Source organism: Ruditapes philippinarum, unplaced genomic scaffold (genome assembly GCF_026571515.1).
Source record: "Ruditapes philippinarum isolate M1 unplaced genomic scaffold, ASM2657151v2 ctg43_1_1_1_1, whole genome shotgun sequence".
In the NCBI taxonomy this organism is placed as follows: Eukaryota; Metazoa; Mollusca; class Bivalvia; order Venerida; family Veneridae; genus Ruditapes; species Ruditapes philippinarum.
This window is the reverse complement of record NW_026854262.1, coordinates 158721-172330: the sequence shown is the minus strand read 5'-3', so window position 1 is coordinate 172330 and position 13610 is coordinate 158721. Positions and strand designations below refer to the sequence as shown.

Genomic DNA, 13610 nt, shown 5'->3' with positions numbered 1-13610 from the left:
GTTTTACACCGAGATACAAATGAGATACAATAACATTTAGATAAAATCTAGCAGTTTAATCGATACATCATAACATTGAATCTAAAGAGACGGATAATATATAATGATTGTGTAGCAAACACACTTTTAAAGTTGTATTTATTACAAAACTTAAAACTTTGCAATGACATACTAAGAATTGATTTGTTAACGGTCAAGCAAAACATATGATAAACAAGATCAACATTCAATGAATGCAATACCCACATGACCCAGCAACAAGAAGGAGCCAGGGCACAAGGCAGAGCACGGACAGGATTATCACTAAAATGAAAAATGATTTGTAAGGAATTCAAAGAAAACAAGTAAATGATTGAAAGCAGGCCCTAAGAGATGGGTCCAGAAAACCTGGGGACTAAATTAAAAAAAATAAGAGTAGGGGCAAAACCATAGACGAGAAAACAAGGGACACACATGCAGGGAACTAAAATAGTACTAATATAAAGAATAAAAGTAAGTGTAGTTTAATGCCATATATTTTTGACACTTTGATGCGCTTACAGCCAATAACAGAAGCTAACAGTGCAATCCAAAGTTCATTATTAGGCCCGTCTGGGAGAATAGAGAGATTCACTGCTGCAACAATAATGATTAAATTGTAACTATCTGTGCAAGATATGTAACTCGATTTTTAGGTTTTCTTTGAGAAGACACCAAGCAATTCCTTGATCTTGTTTATGATATTTTCTGCTTGACCGTTAACAAATCAATTCTTTGTTTTCATTGCCACTACTATATAAAGTGTACATTAGCATACCTCAGTATGCCACTGTAAAAGCGTGTGTCTGACTGTTTAAACTGTAATCCATGAAAATCTTCAACGATAGCGCGGTAAGCTGTCGTATTGTTTTGTAATTGTGTTGCACGTTTACTGTCATTGTCTATCTAACAACGTACCTCCTCTACTCTTTGTGTCAGTATGCCATTGTTGACGCGTGTGTCTGATTGTTTAAACTACAATTCATCAAAATCTTCAACGAACGAAGGCCCACTGTGATTTAACACAAATCAGTATGTGAATGTCGTATAATGTTGCATTGTGCATTTACTGTCATTGTGTATCTAACACTTTCTTATTTCCTTTGTTTTACGAAAGCGCAATAAGCCTCCATTGTGTATCTACGCTCGGTATGTGAATGTTGTATTGTATTGCAATTGTATTTAACAATCGTAGTCTTTTTAACAATGGACTCCCTTTCTTATCTGAATCTTTTTTTGTGTCAGTATGACACAGCGCATGTCTGATTGTATAAACTACAATTCTTAAACAAATTAGCGCAGTAAGCAGATCAACTGATTCAAATGCAAAATACACACATCCTAGACAGCGGAACACGTACAAGGATCGTTTGATTCCGGGTATTTTGTATTTCCTGCATTACTTATTGATGTTTGAGTATTAATGAATTCATATAACTTTATATGTAAACCCTCCGTAAATAATGCCTTTATTTAAGATATTCACGGATGTAATATTTGCAGGCTTGTCTAGGGTTTCCAAATGAGATTTGCATGTCCGTTTCTCTTATAAGGCGTAGTGTGAGGCACTTTATGCTTGAACTAAAAAGTTCAAGACGAAAAATGTCTAGTCTTTCCTTGAAAATGAAATGGAGATTAAATTATATTTGAACATTATAAATCGAATGATTAAAATGCAAGTAATAATAAGGATAGTTTGTTCGCGACAGTTGCATTTAAACCTATGTGCCAACGAAAATGTGGGTTCTTAACTAGCTTATAATCGAACAATTTCTTTATTAAACCGTTTGTTGATGTGGAACTTGTCAATATTGTTACATTGGTACAAAAACGACAAGACATGCGATTTAAGGGCATATGTATTATTTTACCGCTAACACGTATGTTCTTATATTGAAATCGTTTGTTCGTTACGGTGATGAACTACACTGCAGGTTAAACTACCACTGTTGCACATGTGTAACGCTATTTACACTAAAGTAATGCTGAGTCGTTAGAACTTCTATCGAGTCTTATATGTGTCTAACTTTAAGTTTCCTTTAAATGTAACGTTTAAACTACCGCTTTTTGCACATGTTTAAAACTGTTGTTTCTTTCTCTCTTAATTAATGCTGTTCTTTTTGAACTGCTTTTGAGTCCCATTTCATCACATGCAACAGTTTAAGTGCTAAATTATGTCTGGTCGCTTAAATCTTTTATATTATCTTTGAATATTATCTTACTTTACTTTGTATCTCGATCGGATTTTAATCACTGATGTTTCTTTAACAACTGTCTCCCAAAATCGTCATCTCCCTGTTCAATTCGAAAGGATGCAGCAATGATACACAATACGTCTGATAATATCAGCCAACTTTAGATTACTACTTGCGTTATTGTAAGGTTATTTATAGTTCAACAATGTGTTAAAAATATTTTTATGTATGCAAACAGAGAATACGTGATTAGAATTGAAGTATATATTAATTACATAATTCTATTTATCTTACACGAAAAAGAAAACTTTTTACATTAACATGAAAAAGAAAACTATATAAGCAAAGATAATAAAAAAAGAAATAAAGAAAAAACTAAATGACAATACGTCAGGGCCAAATTTAAACAGACACTTAAGGATGACATATATCAAAATTCATGACCACTTATTGGTTGATAGGAACCATCGTTTGACCCTAGATATCAAATTTCATTTTAAGAATTAATCCACAAAAACAAGCTGTATTAAAAAAACAACAAACAAATAAAAACAAGTCAGATTAAAATTAGAAAGAAACAAATAAAATCTCAAATTAGAGCAAGAAGTAAACAATTATATGATTTATTTAGATGTTGCAGATGATGTTGAAATAACATACAAAATAAAAGTTAGTATAAAAAGGAAAAATTCAGTCTTAAAAAAAACAAGTTAAGATTAAATCTCAGACTTTCTGAAAGCAAAGCAAAACAAAGCAAACATTCATCACAAACAATTTCAGTCAGTTTTCTCTCCCGTTCTCAATGCACTGAAGGGCACCTGAGGTTCTTCCTCCACCAGTAAAGCTGGAATGTGTCGGTGCGACGTAAAACCAAATTAAACAAACAGACATTATACCACTCCGTGTTAAAGAGACATGCATAAAGAAAATGATGCTCCTGGACCCCAGAAAATATTGTCAATATCCACAAATGAGTGACATCATCATCAAATTATTTAAAGCTCTCCAATTGTCATAAAGAAGCTTAGAGAAGAGATTTCTGACACTGTCTGTTCTCTAACAAAATTCCCTGCCCACCGACAATATTACCTATAACTGAACCAGTGCAAATGTATGGTCTGCAAGTCATCACTCAGTTTCCCGAACATAAATTATCCCAAAACTCTCGAACACATAATTGTGTAATGCTTTAGACATGTTACTTAGGGGAGAAGATGCACGTCGGCTGCACGTTTTTTTTTTCATCCTGTGACGATTGCCTCTTATTTTACCACTCATGCCATCCTCTATGATCTTCAGCATAGATTAAGAGAAAGACGACAGTGTGAGACGCAGCTAAATGAAATACCTTATGATAAATCTGTTCTGTAAAAATAAAGAAATATCATACTTCTTGACATTTCTGAAACTTTCAGCGCGAATTTCTTCATTCGGAAAGCATCTGACATGCCTATAAATCATTATCTAAACGTTATAAACTAATGTATACCTTTTCTAATCAAAACAAAAAGACTGATGAGAAGAAAACTCTCGATTACGTGAGGAAAATCGGCAGTTTTACACCGAGATACAAATGAGATAAAATCTAGCAGTTTAATCGATACATCATAACATTGAATCTAAAGGGACGGATAATATATAATGATTGTGTAGCACTTTTACAGTTATATTTATTACAAAACTTAAAACTTTGCAATGACATACTAAGAATTGATTTGTTAACGGTCAAGCAAAACATATGATAAACAAGATCAACATTCAATGAATGCAATACCCACATGACCCAGCAACAAGAACAAGTGGCAAGGAGCCCAGGCGGACCTCAAACAGGGCACAAGGCAGAGCACGGACAGGATTATCACTAAAATGAAAAATGATTTGTAAGGAATTCAAAGAAAACAAGTAAATGATTGAATAATAGGAAATAATTTGTAGCTGATAACGATTTCAAAGAAAACAAATAAATGATTGAAAACAGGCCCTAAGAGATGGGTCCAGGAAACCTGGGGACTAAATTAAGAAAAAATAAGAGTAGGGGCAAAACCATAGACGAGAAAACAAGGGACACACATGCAGGGAACTAAAATAGTACTAATATAAAGAATAAAAGTAAGTGTAGTTTAATGCCATATATTTTTGACACTTTGATGCGCTTACAGCCAATAACAGAAGCTAACAGTGCAATCATTATAAGGCCCGTCTGGGAGAATAGAGAGATTCACTGCTGCAACAATAATGATTAAGTAAATTGCAATTATCTGTGCAAGATATGTAACTCGATTTTTAGGGATTTTTTGAGCAGACACCAAGCAATTTAAACTTGATTTCCTACTGCCCAGATACGCAATAAGCGGCCTAGCTCATTTTTTTTTAATTAATCACTGTCTTCAATACTGAGTGAAAGATCTTCAATACCGCCGCCGTCGCTAACAAAAGTTCTAACCGATCACTAAATTTCTATTATTTTGTAACGGGTCAATAGATCTTTATAAATTTTGCAGAAGTGATTTTTGTGTCTTAAGAAAAATATCTACATCGGTTCCATGTACTCAAGCGGAAGACGCGGTTTACAAATTTTGGCGCGAAATGTTTGTGCAGAAATGTATGCATAATTCCTTGTTAACTTTATAAGTGAAAAAAACATAAAACATGGCAAGAATGTCGATGCAGGATTGTGCCGTAGCAGTTGGAATGTTAAATGCTGGAGCCTCTATCAGACAGGCGAGTGGCTGTTCATAAAAATATTTTTTTTAAAAATATCGATAAAGGTTTTAAATAGAAAAAATGTTATAATTTTATTATATGTTCATTCCTATTTCAGGTCGCAAGACACTTCAATCGGACCTTTTATACATGGACTTTGGACGAAGTATCAAGGGACCGGAAACGTTTCTGACTTACGCCGCAGATCAAGAAGAAAGGTTACAACTCGCCGACAGGATCGTGAGTCACATAAGGAATCGTTTCACCCCTGCAACATCCACGGCTTCATGTACAATTGGCATAAACAACCGCCGAATATCGACACAAACTGTACGTAACCGCCTCAGAGCCGTCGGGATACGTGCCCGTCGGCCTTTTAAGGGGCCTATTCTTTACCGCAAGACACCGAGGGAATCGTTTGACGTGGGCCAGACAACATCTTCGATTTACCAGGGCTGACTGGGCCAATGTGTTATTTGTGTACGAATCATGAATCAAACTACGCAATGCGGACGGGTACGTGTATACCGTCGCCAGGAAGAAAGGAATTGTGCCAACTGTGTCGTAGAGGTTGACAATTTCGGTGGTGGCTCATTGATGGTGTGGGCAGGCCAAGACAGTGATCGTACCTATACGAGGTAATCTCAACGCCCGCAGGATGATGTTGTGCAGCCCATTCTACATTCTACTACGGATAAACCGTGGTATGTTGTCGGTGCAGGACATGTCATGTTGCCAGAACCACTAATAACATGTTGGTAGCCAACAATGTCAGATTCCTTCTATGGCCATCGAAAAGCCCGAATCTCAATCAGTTGGAACACGTATGGGATTTATTGAAAAAACATGTCCGGGATCTGCCGGGTGATCGGTAAGAACTTTTGTTCAGTGTAAATTTGTTTTCATCAGTAGAAACAGCAGCAGCAGTGGTCATGTTATGATTACTATACCGGTTAAGTATATTGCACATTAATCAATATGCAATCTTATTCTTTAATTTCTCAATACACTATTGTTACATTAATTGCGCTTCATTGTAATCATTAATGAGGATGTCACCAATTTTCAACAAAAGAACCATTGTCCCAGGTGATTAGCATTATCATCAAATTTCAAAAGAACCATTGACTCAGGAGATTAGTATTATCTACATATCACGGATTAATTCGAATTAATGACATCACCAATCCTCTCTCTCCCTCCTGACAACTTCTGAAAAATTGCACTCTCATAATGTACTCTTGATCTGCGAAAAAGGTGTACATAATGCATAATAGATCTCAATCCAATCTTTATAGAATATGCTTATGTTATCTCAGTCAAAACCTCGGCGCGTAGGAAAAAAATAGACCAGTTCCATTACGTGCAGCCATTACGGCGTACAAAAAAGTGAGAAAGGAAGACTTCTTTGGTAAGTCTTGAATTGTGAACAGTTTTACATAATATTGTTAATGAAATGACAACTACTGTACAGGTTTCCTATAAAATTAATGGAAAAAGAATGTTTTAACGGGACGCCTGATTTTGTGAAAACGTAACTCCTCGCATCTGTTTCATTTTTTCCAAAACTGGACATAATTTGACATAATTGTACGCATAACACCTTGGAACTTTGATTCAATTGATGCCTTTAGAGAGTTATGCCGCTTTTTTATTCTTTTTAAAGTATTAGGTAATTTAAGTGTCCAGGGTCTATTTTTGGACATCTTATTACTCATATCTCGCCCGCTTAACTTGTGGAGACGATATATATATAATCCATGGACACTAGTTATCTGACTGAAATACTGTGCAATTGCCATAACAACAAAACAAAACAAAAATCCTAAATTCTTAGCTGAATATTTCTAATCTAATCATAATTAAATACTTCGGTTTAGTTACAATTTAATTAAGATACAACCTTCCTTACAATTGCTTCCTTAGCAACAAGATAGCTATAGCTTCTACAATCATACCAACAAAGTAGCTGATATTGAACTCCGTCTACGTTCAAGCTTTCATCTCCTAGCAACTATGGCTTAATACTACTACTAAATACTACTAAATAGTAGTAAAAAATTTTATAAGATACAGCAGCATTTTACATATAAATATTGTTTTTGTTTGTCATCTTATGAATTATGAATTATAGTTTAATAGCTTATGTACTTTGTTTTTCAGATATATGTTATATCCTTTCCACGACAGTAACGTATTTAAACGTATCGTTTTTTCGAAAGAACACCCAAAACGTAATAAAACGTGTCAAAATTTTCTATTCTTAAAAGCGAATGTTGTTTTGTCGTAGGAAACCCGATAATATTTTCATCACATTTTTTTGCATTAGCATTTTTCGAAAGATGGTAAATAAAATAAATGTTTTGAGTTTTTTTTAAAAGTACTATGTCATTGTTATAAAAATCGGTTTAAGAGTGTCACTGATCGTTTATTAATATGTCGAATCCTATAGAAGTTTTATTTCCGGAAAAACGTTTCAATGAATAGAGATCTGAAGGGGAACCACACGACGTCAATGAATTCAATGGTGGTTTTTCTTTTTTCAGAGATGACAAAGGACAGTCACGAGTATGATGATGTGAATGATTGAAATTATGTTTCATACACTTGGTTCAAGCCGAGATTTAACAGAATAGCGGTGAATTGAAACCTACTAAACCATACATAAAGAAAACCGTCCTGAGATACCAAATGGTAAACCTGATTTAATTTACTTTCTGACGGGATAATTTGGAACTTATTGACGAAGTTATTTTTATGTGTTCTTTTACTTTATTCTTGTTTTTTCATATTGAGCTTTTTTTGAAAGACTTATGTAAAAATAAAATTATGCGTCTGTGTGAGCAATTAATTATATCCTTTAAATAAAATCTAGACATGCATTGAATGAAACAAAATTGATATCTTATCTTATCTTTTAATTGCAATCAAAACAATTTGTCCGTTACGGAAATGGTAAATCCAGCCAATTGTCCAAAAAACATTGACATTACAATAATGATATACAATGTATACAAAATGGTCGGAAGGTCTAAATACGAAAACCAGGCTGTTTTGGCGATGATAATAAAACAAAAATTCAACTTATTTTGTTTATTTCCCCTTACTTGTATAATTATCTCCCATATAGGGTTCCAATATATCTAAGATAAAAAAAAGTGGGTCACAGGGCACAACAATCGTGTTAACTGTTAAAGTTTATATATCAAGATATTTGTAAGACTGACACATTTTTAAACATGTCTTTATTCTGTATAAAATATAAAATAGACCCTTCTTAATATTACCTCATACATATTCATAGATTTCTCAGAACGAGGCTAACAGGGCAAGCTGCGGTATCTGCTCTATGTAAACATATCACGAATATATGGCCGAATGATTTTTCTACAGTGTCAGAGATCTTGATAATGTTCTGTTTGCTACATACTTGTTGAGAACTATATTTAATATTAAAAAATCCCTTCTGGAGATGAATAAATCAACAACAGGGTTTAATTTACACTATATACAGTGGAGGACATACAAGACCTGATAAGTCAATTAAAGTTTATCACAATTCCAAGTAATTTCTAATATTCTTTGTCAGTATAAATATCAGGTTAACTCTTTGCAACTTAAATAGACATTATCTGCGTTATCAGTATTTTATTGCTAACCTCAACACATGTTGGTCAAGAGTGTATTAAGCAATTAACTGATAATAGATGTAAACAGTTGGATGCTGAATTCTGTACCATACTTCCCCTAAATTTAGTTGTTGAAATAAAAAAAGTTTTAAAAAGTTTTATTCAATTTGTATTTAAAAGTAAAAAATTCTGGATGACTCTCTAGAAACTGGTTAATTTTACAGACAGCCTTATCAAATCAAATTGATATTTTGTTAAAACATGACACTTCAAAGGATTTTCAGTATCATAACTCATGATGTTGTTTACAGCAATGTAAAATACATTTCATGCTAAGTAAGGAACGTAAAAACTTATATATTATCAACTATTTAATTAATTACAGTATAAAATACTTCAAAATAAAATCATTTGATTGCAAATATCAGTAAAATCTTAAGACGAAGCTGAAGTATCAATAGATTATTGCACTTGTCCAGTTGGTCCGACTTGATTATGTGGTCATATTGTTGGAACCCTCAACTGGCTGGTATATAACAAATCATTAGGGAACACGGCACTTCCAGAGGATGTTGCCTGGACTTACCAACCCCCCATATTCTGTACATTCGCAGAAAACCTGCGCAATACCTTGCAGTTGTAGGGTATTAGGAAAGTCAGCATCGAGTTTTAGCACTTCTTTTAACATTCCAAGACATATTCTCTCAACAATAAAATGCAGTAAGAGTAAATGTAATAAACATCTTGACATATTCCCTGCACCATAATTATATTTAACAAAGCACAATTTTAAAAAACAAAGTAATGCGATGATTTTTTTTAAAGTTTTTATTTAAATTCAAGGCGCAAAAGACTGAACAAATAGTCCTTTAAAATATGCTAAAAACATTTCGCCAGTCAAGCTGATTGTTTTGCTTGCATTATAATAAATATGTAGTAAATTTTGTTGGAAATCCTGTATAACATAACAAAATATACAACTGTCAACATTTGAAAATTTGTTTGTATCAAACGTTCAATATCACTGTTTGTTTTCTTCCTTAGTTTTCTGTTTCTTCTTTGTTTCTTGCCACTGCCATGAAGAGATATTACAATTAAGGGCGATTCAAATACCAATTGTCAATTTGTGTTCATGACTGTTACAATTGGAATTCCTGAAATATATATACCTTTTATTTAGAAGTTGAAACAAGAATTATGCCATTTCTAGAATATATCAATTTATATTTTAATTGCACATATTTTTTTACAAGTGTGATATTTTAAACAAACATATTGTTATGTTTATATAAATGAAACATTTAAAACAATGAGAAATGAGAGTAATTAATGTAAGTAGTAATACAACTTAAGTAGCTTGGTTTAAAAAGAAAAGAACAATGGTATTTTGCCTTGAAATGTTCTTTCATCCATCTTATTTTCACAATCCTTTCCTTTGTTAAACTCACAAATTAGATATCTAGAATTGGAATAACAGAGTGGAATAAAAATGAGATTTCCTCAGTAAGTTTAACACACTAGGGCTTATCAGGTCAAACATTTTTTGTTTACATTCATGCCCTGTTAGCCTCTCTCTGGTGATGGAATGTATGCATATAAATTGAGAAAGGCCTTCAGGTTAATGCGAGTAGTAAACAATGCGAGTAGTATTCAGGTTATGAGCTGTCGATTTTGGAGCACTCAATCTTCAATCTCTCGCTTTTTGGGTTAAAAAAAAAAAAATAGTACTGCGATGACACGCCTATAGATTTAAAGTATTTTTGAAGATTTGATATATCTTTATTTGGCAAATTTATTTTTGCATCTCTTTCTCTCCGTCCGTGCTGTCACTTGTCAAAATTTCCTGCGAATTTCATTTATTCGTCCAAATTAATTTATATGTAAAATGCCTCCCAGGACCATGCTGTTTCTGTAAAAAAGGATATTAAGGATAATTTAATGAAAAATACACCATATTAATCTAGAAATTTGTTGTTTAAATTGTCAGTTTTTTATTTTAATTTTTTTTTGTATTATATCTTATAAGTATTACGACTTATGTATAATGACTTTTTTATTATGTCTTATGTATAATGACTTTTGTATTATGTCTTATGTGATATGAAATTGACAATTATATATTTGAAATTTAAAACAATATGGTTCTTGTATTTCATATATTCACATATACTGTTGAACTTACTATCAAGAATTAATTTGATAAAATATCATCATTTGGCTTAGTACTTGTTTGATAAATTATAAATCGAGTTCTTGTATTTTCCTTTGTAAAGAGTCACAGGTAGAATATGAATGTCCCATATGGTAACCATCTCTGGATCTCCATCAGTTAATCTTTATCAATGTTTTCTGGGTCTTTTTATTCTAAGTAGGCCACTAAGAAGAAAAAAGACCCAGTAAACATTGATAAAGATTATATTTAAACTAGTGCCGGAATACGTTTACTACTCGCATTGTTTCTGAGACATAATTTTGGTGTCAAATGAAAGATCGCTGTAACTGTATAGTTATTTTTTATGCTTGCTTGATTTTTTTCTCAATAATTAAGATCATTGAATTATTTCGGAATATTTCTTATGACATCCGTCTGTTGATAATCATTTAAAAAAGAATGAACACAAAGACTGTACTTTTCTTTGTGTGCTTTCTCTTAATTTTCGATTAAATTCAGTTATTGGTACGATACTTAGTAGCTTTGTTTATTTTTGCCGCATATAAAGATACCAATGTTCATGTTTAAAATGAATGACATTGACCTTTCGCTTTTGTATGTACATGATATACTTTAAATATATAACGCTCTTCAATTTTGGGGAATAATAAATTACAACATATAAAATTTTGTAAACTTAATAGGGGTGTTAAATGTCCGAATTGAATTTGGAAGTTTGGTTCACAAAGACACGAACGATTCTGTAAAATGTGTAACACAAAAATGATTGAATCACGTTAAACGATAAACATTTTTTCTGCTTGCATCATGTTAATAAGTTAATGATGTATTTTTCTGCAATATTTTCCTTTTCCTTTTAAATCACTAATTAAATGTAACTGATGTTACTTAAAATCACGCCTACTTAACAGTGGCTCTTTCACATTTTGGTGATCTTATTTGGTGAAATGTTTTCTAATTTTAGTTTCAGCTATAACCAATCTTGTGAAAATACATTTATAGATATTTCAGGTATAAAATATACCAAATCCCACACTTCCCACAGGGTGCCTAAACATCTTTCTTTTCACGTTAATAAGAACGCTCTCTAGGAAACCAGGGAGCAATTACAGAACAAATTTCATATGAATGGCTGAAAACAATGTTTGGTAAAAAATGCATATTTTGACTAAACAACTTAACAAAGTTAACAGTATTACATTATTTCAAAGAAAAATTGGTGCATATGTTAAAACAGAGGAAGATAAATTACCGTTATACAATTTTTACCTCCGAAAGTAAATACTTTCAAAAAGTATTTTGTTACAAAATACAGTAATATATATAACACCGAATGTGTAAATAATGCACGATTGTTGCAAAGCGTAAAGCTGAATAATGGCGGATACCTGATAGGATTTCCAACGCGGTATATATATTTAACCAAACTGAAAAAGGAATATCTTTCATATAATATCATATTGCCTAGTAGTAAATAGTGCTTCGTGGAACAGAAATTTTTTTTTTTCATGACTGTCTTTTCTTTTTTCATTTTTTATAGCTTATCACATTGTGGTGGATATAGAAAATAAATGTGTAGATTTATGAACGCTATCATTAATTCATTCATAACTGAGAGTTGTATTGAGGATATTTATTTAGTTCAGTATAATTCACCGAGTGAGCGCCAAAAAGTACATTTCACGAGTGGCGCAGCCACTAGTGTAATATGGACATTTGGTGTCACGAGATAAACGAATTTTCTTTTTAGCAACTGACTAAGCAACGGACTTTAAACATTGGCATACAGAAAGAAAAGCAGCTCGTAATTCTTGTGTTTTTGATTTCAGAAAATACGGTTCCACAGATATAACAAGTATTCCAAAATATTCCAAAAGTTTAATGACAAAAAAAAAAGTAAGAAAATGAATTTGATGTGACGATTTTAGAATTTTTGTTCAAAATACAAAGGCATTTTTTTTCAAATATGTTATTTTTATGATCAACGACATTTAATGCACAAAGACAAGATTGCTTCTTTAAAAAGAAGCATGCGAGAGGTTACCTGTTGGAGATTTAGGAAAGTAAGAACTTTTGATTTAATCTGCGAGGTGTTCCGAAGTTACTCCTGATCGACTCCTTGCGCGACCAGAATGATGTAACATTTATTTCAATGCTAGGTGTCAGTTGTTTGTTTAAGAAATAACATCGGCCTGAGAGGTCATCAAAACTCCAAACCGGTGTTTAATAGCCGATATACACATCTCAGACTGATTTTATTTCGATTCTAACACGATGAAATAAGGAAAATCACTAATGTTATTTTTTGAGCGGAAAACGTCATTACGCTGCATAGGGATTGACGCCGTTTTGTCAAAGTATTTATTAACTGATATGGATCTAATATGTGGCGTTAGTGTATGTGAGATATTATTTCGGTATTGTATGAAAAGAAAACATACGAACTGATATGGATCTAATATGTGGCGTTAGTGTATGTGAGATATTAAAATGCTTTTGTAAACTATATTATCGAGGGTGAAAACATAACAGCGCAGTAGTCCCTAACCGGTGTTTATTGGCAGTTTAACACCGTTTTTTTTTCTCCCTTTTTTGTCTATAGTGACAAAATCACGTGAGTGTTAGAATTATGAATAAAAGTTACGATGTAACAAAATTTTAATTTTTTCTAGTATTTATTAAAAGAGATACACAGTCTGTTTTTGTGAACATATGAGTCATGTAGTGGAATATTTTCAATCCGTATTCAGTCCAGGGATGATTATAGATAGTCGTCAAAAAATTCTAAAAATCCAATATAGCACTGGAAAAATTTGTATGATTCGATTTAATTATTTTAAAAGACTATCTGTAACCGTTAATATTTATTATTTCTGTGATCTTTTTTAAAAA

General features: G+C 32.5%; 1 protein-coding gene across 3 annotated transcripts in view; it reads right to left on the bottom strand.

The window, feature by feature from the left end:
- Positions 1-9169: 9169 nt before the first annotated feature.
- LOC132739560 (lysine-specific demethylase 6A-like) overlaps positions 9170-13610 on the bottom strand; it is a 115165-nt gene continuing 110724 nt past the window's right edge. For 2 of the 3 annotated variants that reach the window (XR_009627024.1, XR_009627026.1), the window contains exon 9: positions 9170-9699. The gene's annotated coding sequence lies outside the window, so the exon portion shown is untranslated. Of the gene's footprint in view, positions 9700-10006; positions 10455-13610 lie in introns of those variants that run through there. The other variant, XR_009627025.1, reaches the window with a different exon arrangement.